The following is a 12,754-nucleotide window of genomic DNA, read 5'->3' as shown; positions in this document are numbered from 1 at the left end:
TCCCACATTCTAGAGATGTGCACATATGATTAACTAGTGTGTCTAAATTGTCCCAGTCTGAGTGTGTATGTGTGTCTCTGTGTGTGTGTGTATGCTTTGTAATGGAATGACGTCCTGTCCGGGATTGGTTCCCACCTTGCTCCCTGAACTGCAGGGATAGGCTCAGACCATCTGCACCTTGAACTGGAATAATGGGTAAATAATTATCTTACTTGTTTTTATTAATCTCTCTTAAATGTCCATATAGCTCACATTTATTTCAATGTGTAATATTAGACATGTTTCGGGTCTTTATTTAGAAATTTGTTTTTGTGTGGCCAGAAATATGCCACCAAAACTTACTTATTGTTCATATCAATTGGACTATGGTAAAATAATTTTCACTCTACATCGTTTTGCTTAAAGTTGCAATTTCCAGGAACCTATCAATGATATTAAGTGAGGACTTACTGTATATGGAGAGGAGAGTGGAGAGCATGAAGCTTTGGCGTAAAGGTAAGGAAATTGGGCTTTATCATAATGGATATTTATATTGATGCAGGATGGAATTTAGGTTAGGGAACAAGAGAAGGACAAAGGAGCTAGTAAGAGGGAACAGCCATGGACCAGGGAGGCGAGGCTGGAAGGAAAAGCAAATGAAGGCTGGGGGAAGCTCATAATTTGAATGAATGGTTCAGAAGATGCTGGGAACACACCTTGCCAGACTTCCCATTACTCCATGTATCATATCCTGGTCCATGGTGGAAGCAAAGCTGTGGAATTACTAATAAGACATTGTTCAAAGGGTTATTATATTTATCTCTCCATCCATTCTTAATCAAGGGCTTATGAATAAGAACAGTTTCTAAATGCTATTTATTCAGAATCTTCTCCATTAATTTGTCTCAAGAATTAGTCTTTGCTAGAAACTGTAGAACTGAGCCAAAGTGAATTCCTGCCAGTGTGAATGAGGTCAGAATACCTGAGTCACATAAGGTCCAGAGGGCAGGTAGCCAGCCAGGGCGCCTCTGTGCTAGCCAGAGTGTCTTAACAAGAGCCTAATGAATAATTTTTTGTTCTGAGGCATATGGCTTTTAGTCGAAGAGGACAACTCCTAGACAACTAGCTAGAACTTTGCAGAAAGGAGAGCAATGTTGCTTGACCATAAATGAAGGAGAATTACTTGGTGCCGCCATATTCTCTAGGGGCAAGTGCAGCTTCACAAAAGGGTGTCTTTTTTTGCCAGCAAAAACTAAAACAAACAAAAACCTTCCAACTCTTAGCTAAGGGGAATTCTGTGGATCTAACTTGTGTTCTTACTCCTTATAACTTCTTGTTATTTTGTTCCTTTTAAGTTCTTGTACTTTATATAGGAGGTAGTAATTTGGAACATGGTTGACTTAACTACCCTGGTTGCATTGACATACATAGCGCTTAAATTGTACCCAACACATTTCTAAGGGCTTTATGCATTAACTCGTTTAATGTTTTTACAATCCTAGAAGGTAGGTAGATGCTATTAATATCATCATTTCCAGTTTGCAGATGAAGAAACTGATGCAGAGAGACAAACTCATAGTAAAATAGCTATCTAGTCGAGTTTTGGACCCAGGGAGTATGGCTCCAGAGTCTATGCTTGTGACCTGGGGTTTCCAAGTTTTCATATGAAGTAGAAGCTGTAGAAAAGTATGTTAAGATGCAGAATCCCAGGCCACGCTCTCAGAAATTTGAATTTAATTTGTCATAGAGGGCCCTAGGTATTTCCACTTTTAACATGTGCCCTATATGCTTATGATGTGGGTATTCCTCAGACTACACTTTGAGAAACATTGCTCTAAACTACTACATTATCCTGTCTTGTCACTGTTGTTGAAAGTCTGATTGTGCCCTGTTTCCTGCTATCCCAGTACACTGCAGAATGCAAAGAAAAAACGATGTGAAAATAACATTCTGTGGATGACTTCTATTTATCTATCATCTATCTATCTATCTAATCTATCTATCTATCTATCTATCTATCTATCTATCTATCTATCTATCTATCTATCTATCTACCTATCTATCTATCTATTTTTGTATATATTCTACAACATTGGTTCTGTCTATATACATATAAATCAGTTTGAATGAAACCAGTTTTAAGTGAAGTTTTAAAAACTTTACATGATATCAAGTATTTCTTTGGACTTAATCTTTATTTTTTTTATTCTTTGAGACAGAGTCTTGCTCTGTCGCCCAGACTGGAGTGTAATGGTGCGATCTCAGCTCACTGCAACTTCTTCCTCTTGGGTTCAAGTGATTCTCCCACCTGAGCCTCCTGAGTAGCTGGGATTACAGGTACCCACCATCATGCCCGTCTAATTTTTGTAGAGATGGGGTGTCACCATGTTGGTCAGGCTGGTCTTGAATTCCTGACCTCAGGTGATCCGCCTGCCTCAGCCTCCCAAAGTGGTGGGATTACAGGTGTGCGCCACCGTGCCTAGCCTGGACTTAATATTTAGCTATCTATTTTTATGCTCTATAGATTCACTTAGAAATAAATTTGTGGTCACTCTAAGAAGAGACAATCCTTGTATTTTTGTTGCTAGATGCTTTGTGATCAAAAGGTGACACATGTGTATAGTTCTGATACTGGGGTCAGAACTAATGTTTTTTGTGTCATTTTATAATGGCCTTTTAATGCATGTTGCTATGCTTTGAGAATGTGACCTGGTCTGTGGCATTTTCCTATTTATTAAAAAATGTCTAGTGTTTCTTGTGAGTTTTACTATATTTCTTTTAACTCTCTGCCATAATTCTTATGCAACTGTGATAAAAGATGTGCTGTCAGAGTAGAGTGAACATTGAACTCAGTGCCAAAATGATCAGATACTATTTGGAGTCTCATTTTTAAAATCTGAAATAAAAGCAGTATCTTTTTTCAATCTTATATTTATCTAAATTGGGTATTCAGAGGCATCTGTTTTTAGGTTAAAATTATAATTCATTTCCACTTGATAGAAAAAAGGAAAAAAATAATCAGAAAGTCCTCACCAGTTACAATGTAGCCCCCTGAATTGACAAAGGTTCCAGACAGCTTCATCCTCTCCCTTAACACCAATATCCTTGGACTTATAATGAATGTCCCTTCCTCTAACTATAACTAAGTGAAATGATGTGAGAGACAGAGCTCTTGCTTGGGGAAGAGAAAGAGGAGGGTGGGGGATGAGATTTTCTAGAGACTAGAACAAAGGAATCTTAACAAAGATGGCAGAGGCTCAGAATGCTTAGTGCATCAATAGAGGCAGGAACCAAAGTGAGAAGGGAAGAGAGGAACTTTGAATGACAGTGAAGTGTGAATTATTTTCCATATCCTCCTTTTATTCTCCAGTGGACTCAAAATCTTGTGTTGTGATACATCTCCTAAGAAGCAGCTTGTCTCTTGTTTCCTTTTGCCTCTGACCATGTTCCAGAAAGTTCTGCACTCACGGGCCTAAACACTGAGAAAGGACCACTCCGTTTCCCCCACTTTCCAACTGAAGCTTTGTACTGTTTTGGCAGCCTGGGTGGATTTAACCTAACTTAGAAACTTTCCTATAAGGATACAGTTATTTTTTATTTTTTTATCCTCTTTAGATTGGGGGTATGCCAAAAAGAAATAATTGACTTCTGCTTCTGACCAAGATGAAGTAACTGAGACCAAGTTTATCTTTCCAATTGAATCAATGAAAAAAAATCAGGCAAAATATATAGAACAAAGTTTGTTAAGACGTTGGAGATCAGGCGATGAAAAAGTGATACCTGGGGGATGGGGAGCAAACAAGGTGAGCTCTGTATTTGCCTCAGGTTATTGCTTGAATGAGTTCTCAGGTGGCTGTCCAGGGAGAGGAGACGCAGGTGGGGCCAGTGGACCCAGTGAGTTGAGAGGACCTGAAAGTCTAGGAAGACAAAAGCAGCTAGAGTTTGCAGGACAGGGTTCTGGAGAATGGAGAGCCACAGAGGAGAGAAATCCAGAGACCTGCTAAGGGTCTCCTTTCACTTTTTTGTTTGTTTGAGACAGAGCCTCTCTCGTTCTGTTGCCCACACTGGAGTGCAGTGGTATGATCTCAGCTCACTGCAACTCTCCCTCCCAAAGTGCTAGGAGCCACTGTGCCTGGAGTCTCCTTCAATTTTTATCTTTTTTTTTTTTTTTTTTGAGATGTAGTCTCACTCTGTCACCAGGCTGGAGTACAGTGGTGCCAACTCGGCTCACTGCAACCTCCGCCTCCCGGGTTCACGCAATTATCTGCCTCAGCCTCCTGAGTAACTGGGATTATAGGCGTGTGCACCATGCTTGGCTAATTTTTGTATTTTTAGTAGAGATGGGGTTTCACCGTCTTGGACAGGCTGGTCTTGAACTCCTGACCTCATGATCTACCCACCTCTGCCTCCCAAAGTGTTGGGATTACAAGTGTGAGGCACCGCTCCCGGCCGTCTCCTTTGATTTTTTTTTTTTTTTAAACAAGCAAGCCTTTATTTCCTTGTTCTGCAAATAAAGCTGGCTAAGTTGGTTGCTTTTTGGTAATTAGTCAAAGAGACCAAATCCCATATCCTCGTCCGACTCCTCCGACTCTTCCTTGGCTTCAACCTTAGCTGGGACTGCAGCAGCAGCAGCAGCAGGAGCACCCATAGTGGCAGCGGCCACAGGGGCAGCAGCCACAAAGGCAGATGGGTCAGCCAAGAAGGCCTTGACCTTTTCAGCAAGTGGGAAGGTATAATCTGTGTCCACAGACAAGGCCAGGACTCATTGGTACCCGCTGATGATAGAATGGGGTACTGATGCAACAGTTGGGTAGCCAGTCTGCAGACAGACACTGGCAACATTGCAGACACCCTCCAGGAAGCGAGAATGCAGACTTTCCTCTGTGATGTTAAGCACTCCAGGGTTGTAGATGCTGCCATTGTCGAACACCTGCTGGATGGCCAGCCCAAAGGAAAAGGGGGAGATGTTGAGCATGTTCAGCAGCGTGGCTTCGCTGGCTCCCACTTTGTCTCCAGTCTTGATCAGCTGCACATCACTCAGGATTTTAATGGTTCCCCTGGAGATTTTAGTGGTGATACCTAAAGCTTGGGAAAAGGAGGTCTTCTCGGGCCCGAGGCCAGTGTTCTGGGCTGGCACAGTGACTTCACATGGGGCGATGGCACCAGCATGGGCAGCAGCTGGCACCTTATTGGCCAGCAACATGTCCCTGATCTCACTGAGGTCCTCCTTGGTGAACACGAAGCCCACATTCCCCCGGATATGAGGCAGCAGTTTCTCCAGAGCTGGGTTGTTTTCCAGGTGCCCTCTGATGGCCTTGCGCATCATGGTGTTCTTGCCCATCAGCACCACGGCCTTCCCACAAAGGGATATGCGAATCTGCTGCATCTGCTTGGAGCTCACATTGTCTGCTCCCACGATGAAACATTTCGGATAATCATCCAATAGTTGGATGATCTTAAGGAAGTAGTTGGACTTCCAGGTCGCCCTTTCTTCCCTGGGCATCACGGCGGTGAGTCAGGGATTGCCACGCGGGATTTAAAGATGATGTCACTTCCACGAGGATGCCTGGTGAGGGAAGCTCCTTTGATTTTTAAGGAGAATGTTGATGGGCACGTGTGTATGAGAAAACTTCTCTTGCCTCCCAGAAAAATTAGAAGAAAAAGTACCAATAACTCACACAGAGATAGAAATAGTGCCTATTTCCATCACCCAGATGGGAAAACTTATAATTCATGGGACATTGGGTAGAATACTTAGAAAAATATTGTCTAGCAGTGGAGAATTATTAGCTCTAGACTAAATGCTGCTCTGGTATTGCCTAATGAATCTCAAAAGCATGATTCAAATGTGTCAGACTGTTTCCAAGTAAGGTAACTGTGTCTTTGAACAAAACTCAAGAATATCTGTAGAAATGCATATATATCCAGCACCCATCAAGGGAAAATTCAAAATGTCTGGAATTAATTTAAAAATTACTAGGCATGCAAAAAAGTGGTAAAATATGACCAATGATGAGGAGAAAAACCTGTCAATTGACACCAGACCAGAACTTGCTTAGATGTTAGAAATCGCCAACAAGGACATTTCAACAGTTATTGTAACTGTATTATTCTATAGCACAAAAGCTATAGCAAAAATGTTAAGTTCAGACCTGGAAAATAAAAAAGGTCCAAATTGAACTTACAGGGCTGAAAGCTATAATGTCTTAAATTAAAAAGACACTGTATGAGGTTAACAGCAGCTTAGACATTTTTAAAGAAAAGATTGGCCAGGCGTGGTAGCTCATGCCTATAATCCCAGCACTTCGGGAGGCCAAGGCAGGTGGATCACCTGAGGTCAGGAGTTCAAGACCAGCCTGGCCAACATAGTGAAACCTCATCTCTACTAAAAATACAAGATTAGCTGGGCCTGGTGACATACTCCTATAACCCCAGCTACTAGGGAGGCTGAGGCAGGAGAGTCACTTGAACCTGGGAGGCAGAGGTTGCGGTAAGCTGAGCCATTGCACTCCAGCCTGGGCAACAAGAGCAAAACTCTGTCTCAAAAAAAAAAAAACAAAACAAAAAAAAAACTAAAATGAAACATAGAGACAAAGGAATAAAAAAATTTTTTTAAAGTGTCAATGCACTGTGGGACAACTTCAAGCAGCTGAAAATATGCATCATTTACTTATTCAAATAGCTAAAAAGACTTGAGTATGTCAAATATTGGCCAAAAAAAAAAAATATATATATATATATATATATATATATACATATATATGGTCTAGCTATTCCATTCCCAAGTATTTTCCCAAGAGAAAGGAAGTCAAATGTCCACAAAACAAAGACTTGTTTATAAATATTCATAGAAACTTCATCTTGTAATTATTAAAACTGGAAACAACCCAAATGCCTATTGACAGATGGATGGTATATCATCCATTTGTATGGTATATCCATACAATGAACACTGCTTAGCAATAAAAAGGAATGAACTATTGTTATACACTGTAGAGATGAATGTCAAAATAATTATGCTAAGTGAAAGCAGCTAGACAACAGAGAGTACGTACCATATGATTTCTTTTCTTTTTCTTTTTCTTTTTCTTTTTTTAAGACAGAGTCTCGCTGTGTCACCCAGGCTGCAGTGCAGTGGTGTGATCGTGGCTCACTGCTACCTCAGCCTACCCGGTTCAAGCAATTCTCCTGCCTCAGCCTCCTGAGTAGCTGGGATTACAAAAGCTTGCCACCATGCCAAGCTATTTTTTTTTTTTTTTTTTTTTTTTTTTTTAGTACAGACGGGGTGTCACCATGTTGGCCAGGCTGCTCTCAAACTCCTGACAAGTGATCCCCCTGCCTCGGCCTTCCAAAGTGTTGGGACTACAGGTATAAGCCACCGTGCCCAGCCCCATATGATTTTATTTATATAAAATGCTAGATGATGCAAAATAATCTATAGTGACAGGAAGCAGACCAGGGATTGCCTGGACCCACGGCAGGGATTGGGGAGGCAGGTAAGTGAGGTAGTGAGAGATTAAAAATGGGCACAGAAACTTTTGAGGTTATTAATATATTCACTCTCTTGATTATGTTGATGTCATTTATTGTGTGCTGGTTATGCATATAGTAAAGTTATTTTGAAAAAGAAATAACTTTTCCCAAACGATGAGCCATGTATCTTATATAGAAGACCCTGGAATCACTTAAAAAATAACTTAAGCAGGAAATATTTTGTTCCACAATAGTTGGTAGGAGAAGGTACTTTTTTCCCTGTTAAAACCCATTACTCTCTGGAATCTAGGCCTCAGGAATCTGGGGAGGGGCTAGAGGCATGGTCTCTAGGCTGTACCAGCTGAGGCTCCCCACCGGGAGATAATCCCAGGGCCACACTGCAAGGGATAGTCATGAAGGTACAGAACTAAGTAAATGTTGTGCCAGGAAGGAGGAGCCAAACATAGACCAGAGGAAAAAACGATAGTGTTGTGAACTCAAAAGGAAGAATTAAGATGCCACGTGGAAAGGGCTAGCAGAGTCTAAAGGTTAGTGAGAGGAGGTTTAGAGGCTGAAAGGAATTAAACAGAAGTAGAGAAAGGCAAATGCAGGCTCAGGCCAACATGGGAGTCTCTGATAAACAACAGTCATCCCTTTGGACTTCCTCTGGTCAACGTTTGATGTGTTCTGCTGCTGCAAAGCAAAGATAAGAAGCAACAGAAATGCATGCAACAGTTATAAGACATTGCATAATTCATAAGAATGATTTCATTGTGTAGATTATAGCAACATCTAGATAGAAACCCTTGGCAAATGTGGTGGAAGGGAAAAGAAATCGAAAATCGATTTATTTAAACATCAATGAAAAAAGGTATTCAGAAGGTTAAGTTTTTTGTCCTTCCACAGGGTTCCATCAAGGTATTTCCACTGGTCTGGGCTATGAGATAGAACAGCTTTTAATCTATGTGCATCAGCTGGCACTTGAAGAAAGGTGTGCAGTTAGGTGTAACAGATTTCGTTAATAGTGTTTTATAATTACATTGCATTTTCAAATTTATAAAATTCTTTCACATGTTTTATCTTTCTCATGTAGAGTTCCTATTTTTTAATCAGACTGATTAATTACTCTGTTAAAGATTATTTATATCAAATAATTTATAAAGTAAATATTACAGTAGTCAGAATAAAAAGAAAGATTCACTCTGGGTCATTAGCTACGGTTAGAAATAATCAAAACATAGGCTGGGCACGGTGACTTATGCCTGTAATCCCAGAACTTTGGGAGGCCGAAGTGGGAGGATCACTTGAGGTCAGGAGTTCAAGACCAGCCTGACCAATATGATAAAACCCCGTCTCTACTGAAAATACAAAAATTAGCCAGGTGTGGTGGTGCATGCCTATGATTGCAGCTACTTGGGAGGCTGAGGCAGGAGAATCACTTGAAACCAGGAAGCAGAGGTTGCAGTGAGTGATCATGCCACTGCATTCTAGCCTGGGTGATACAGCCAGACTCCATCTTAAAAAAAAAAAAAAAAAAAAAAATTAATCATCAAAACATAACCTTTAATAAGGAGTCTTAGAAATAATTAAACTTGCATTGTCCAATACAGTAGCCACTAACTACATGTTTATTTTAAATTTAAATCGATTAAAATTAAATAAAAGTAAAAATCCAGTTCTTCAGTCATTGTACTTACATTTACATACGCAATAGTGCTCAGTATCACTAGGGCTACCATATTGGATAGTGCAGATATAGAACATTTCCTTCATTGGCGAAGGTTCTATTGGACAGTGCCAATCTAGACAAATCCACTCCTGTTTTTAGTGGCTAAAAACGTACTTTTAAATTGAATTTAACTTTAGAGCTAGAGAATTTGAGGCCCACAGAAGTTAGTGATTTATACAAAGTCACACAAGAAGAACCTGAAAATGGCCCGAATTTCCTGACTTCTATATGAGTGATCATTTTAGCACGTCATACCACCAAACTTTTATTTTTAATTCTGCTCTTGAATAAGAGAGGATTGGATACTCCAAGCTGGCAAGTAATCAAACACTCATTTAGTTTCTTGTTTGTGATTTACACTTATATTTGAAGTTAGGCAGAGCTAACTTCAAACAGTATTAATGATGTCAACGCTATAAAGACATGATGCAGAGGAACTTGGAAGCATTTCAGTTTCCTTGCTCTGTTTCTTTTTACACGTTCTTGTTCAAGCCACTCTACTCCATGCTGAGACCAGACAGTTTGTTCTTAGGTTAACAGAAAAACAGGCAGAATCGCCTCCTCTTAAAGCATCCCTGGAGCACCAGGTGGGAAAGGGCTCAGATTTTTAAAGGTTGCTCAGTGGGGCTTTGAAAATTAAAGAGAGCCCAGAAGAGATGTGGAGAAAGCATGCAATTACATTTGAGAAGGTGTAGCCTTTCCACTGGGTGCATTCTTGATGAGACAGCAAAGTGAGTCATTAAACAGTAGGCTGTCAATAAAGCTGAGACCCAGATTTGCTATGGATCAGTTGCAATGCCAAAAATTTAACCATCTAAAAAAGCCATGGGCAGATCCTTGGTGAACCCTTGGACCTGTTTGCATTACAAGCTTACAATCTTTATTTTTCTGAAAAGAAATAGAGAAAGGAGTAGGTGTATATTGAAGAATTGCTGATGAAATGCAAGCGTTCCTCATAAAAATTACGCAGGATCATTTTGGAAGGTCAATAATTTATAGCCTTTTTACTGGCCTCGGGGAAAAATGATCACTTCCACATTTGAATTTTAGTAAAAGTTGTTTTTCCTGGATCTCCATTAAATTTCATCCAGCTTTTGGCAGAAATTGTCTTCCTGGACCCTACTGGAGTGCTGGCTGATGAGTTACATCTTCCATGGGGCCACAACTCACTAACGAATTCTGGGAGAGCAGCCTGTTTTTGTTACCAGACGCTGGAGGATGCGTGACATGTCATTAACCTTCAAAACTGGCTCTGCACAAGAGTATTGTCAACAGATGGTGACTCTGATTCTCTCTCTCTCTCTCTCTCTCTCTGTGTCTCTCTCTCTCTCCCCTCTCCCTCCCTTCCTCCTCCATCCCCAGGGTATCTTCTGGCACAGAATGCTCACTGGTTTCAAAGGGAAATTTGTGTGTGACACAGACATTGTGGAATGTAGAACAAAGACAGGAGCAAAGTCTCTTATATTTATAATTGCGGACTATAGGAATTAAATGCACAGAGTAAGCCATCAATAGTGTTTATACGTGAAGACAGGCATACCTGTGATGAAATGAACATTTATGCTGAGAGGCAGGCTCTTTAGGATCAGGGAAAGGTGTCTGGGAACTGGGTGGAAGAGTTCAAAGCCAGCATTGGGCTGAGAATTTTGGCCCAGCCATTTAACTTTTCAATCTCTCACTTTGCCTTTTCAGTTTTTATCAGTGGAAGTCAATAATAATTAGGGCATTGTTTATCAGTTACCCCAAAAAAATGTAATCCCAGCACTTTGGGAGGCCGAGGCAGGTGGATCACAATGTCAGGAGTTCAAGACCAGCCTGGCCAAGATAGTGAAACCACATTTCTACTAAAAATACAAAAAAATTAACTAGGCGTGGTGGTGGGCACCTGTAATCCCAGCTATTCAGGAGGCTGAGGCAGAGAATTGCTTGACCCCAGGAGGTGGAGGTTGCAGTAAGCCTAGATTATGCCACTGCATTCCAGCCTGGGAGACAGAGCGAGACTCCATCTCAAAAAAAGAGAAAAGAGAAAGTTAATTTATTTATTATGTTTAGCAAATATTTATAGGATGCTTAAAATACACCACGCACTATGCTAGGCTCTAGGAAGAAACAAGATGTAAAGCAAAGTGCCTGTCAAGAAGAGGCTGACCAGTAATCAGATGATTATAGTACAGCTTTTGAGAGCTTCCTATGGAAGCACATATGGTAAAAGGAGAGGTCTAAAACCCAGAATACACGGGGTGCGGTTCTGAGGACACAAAAAGCCGTGCGGTAAACATATCACAGCTTCCCAGAGCATCAGTTTTATTTAACAGGACATTTAAACTATTTATCTTAAAGTAAAATATACATTAGAGAGTAGAAAGAAATTCTCCAATACATTTCTTTTATTTAGCCCAGGTATACATGGTTCTTTCACCTTTCTCTTAATGAAGACTTCTAGGGAAAAGTGAGGACATAATGATCGCTTTTTGTGTAGGCGTTATTGAAGCCTAGGAAGCCCTTTCAGTGCCACTTCGCCATCAGTGCTAGAGGAATCCACGTCATACTATTTACATTCACATGGCACCATATGCTTTATAAAGGCCTTTGACGAATTTTGCACCTCACAGTAAACAAGTGTACTATCCCGCTTTACTGATGAGGATATTGAAGTTCTATGAGATTAAAATTCATTTTGGTGAGTGGTTCAAAGTCACAGAGTGATTAGTGGCAGAATCAGACTTCGTCTTGGTTTCTGACCAAATCCATTATTCTTTCTCCTGTAATGCATTCCTTCTCTTTCCAATGATTAAAAATTAAAAGACTGAGGTAAAGGATCTCTAGCCCTTTTCTGGTACATATCCACCTTCTTGCTCTTTGGGAATGGAGAGTAGAAGTGAGGAAGGTAGACTTTGGCAGATGCTGAGAGTGAAGCTCTTGAGAGGCTGGGTGAGATGGAAGGCTCTGCTTGATATCTGAGAAAACTTAGGGAAAGGGGCATGGGAACTAATGAAGGTGAAACTGGGTTAAGTAGGGAGCACCGCGGTGACAATTTAAGGATCTATCCTGAGAGGTTTCAAGATCTGCTTGTTGTTAGATTTTCGGTCTCTTGCTAGTTGCCCTTGACATGGATTATACTCTTTGTTCTCTCATTGATACCTCATGACTTTAGACTTGCTGTTTTGTCTTTTCCATCCATCAAAACTAAACTAGCTAACGTTGTAAAATTTTGGAAGGATATAACATCAAAAAAATGTTTAAGATGCCCCATCTTAAGTTAGGCAGTGAGGAAATACCACAAACCATGCTGATGCTTCTTGAAAAACAAGTAGGGCTGAGCCACATATCGTTACTGGGCAATGCTAAGTTCCTGAATTGCTTATATGTATGTTTCACATGTAACCTCTATCTTTTAAACTAAAGAAGGTATTTGCTTATAATAATTACAGATTTGATTGAAATCATACACCGTGATTCAAGATTTAAAAATTAAATGGCTGAGACAAAGAAGTGACAAACTAAAGGAAGCCACAGTATGCTTGCCAATTGTTCTTGGCAGGAAGTGGATGACTCATCCTGGACATGTGCTTT

At 40.5% G+C, this 12,754-nt stretch overlaps 1 pseudogene across 1 annotated transcript; it reads right to left on the bottom strand.

Moving 5' to 3' along the window:
* Nucleotides 1-4,452: 4,452 nt before the first annotated feature.
* On the bottom strand, nt 4,453-10,531 carry LOC105540676 (annotated as a pseudogene). Its single transcript, XR_001006234.1, has 2 exons — nt 10,465-10,531; nt 4,453-5,561 (listed from the first exon to the last, which is right to left on the bottom strand). The product of XR_001006234.1 is annotated as a 60S acidic ribosomal protein P0 pseudogene (transcript).
* Nucleotides 10,532-12,754: the final 2,223 nt, after the last annotated feature.

Source organism: Mandrillus leucophaeus, unplaced genomic scaffold (genome assembly GCF_000951045.1).
Source record: "Mandrillus leucophaeus isolate KB7577 unplaced genomic scaffold, Mleu.le_1.0 Scaffold225, whole genome shotgun sequence".
NCBI classification, from domain to species: domain Eukaryota; kingdom Metazoa; phylum Chordata; class Mammalia; order Primates; family Cercopithecidae; genus Mandrillus; species Mandrillus leucophaeus.
The sequence above is the reverse complement of the archived record's forward strand: the minus strand, read 5'-3'. Positions and strand labels throughout refer to the sequence as shown.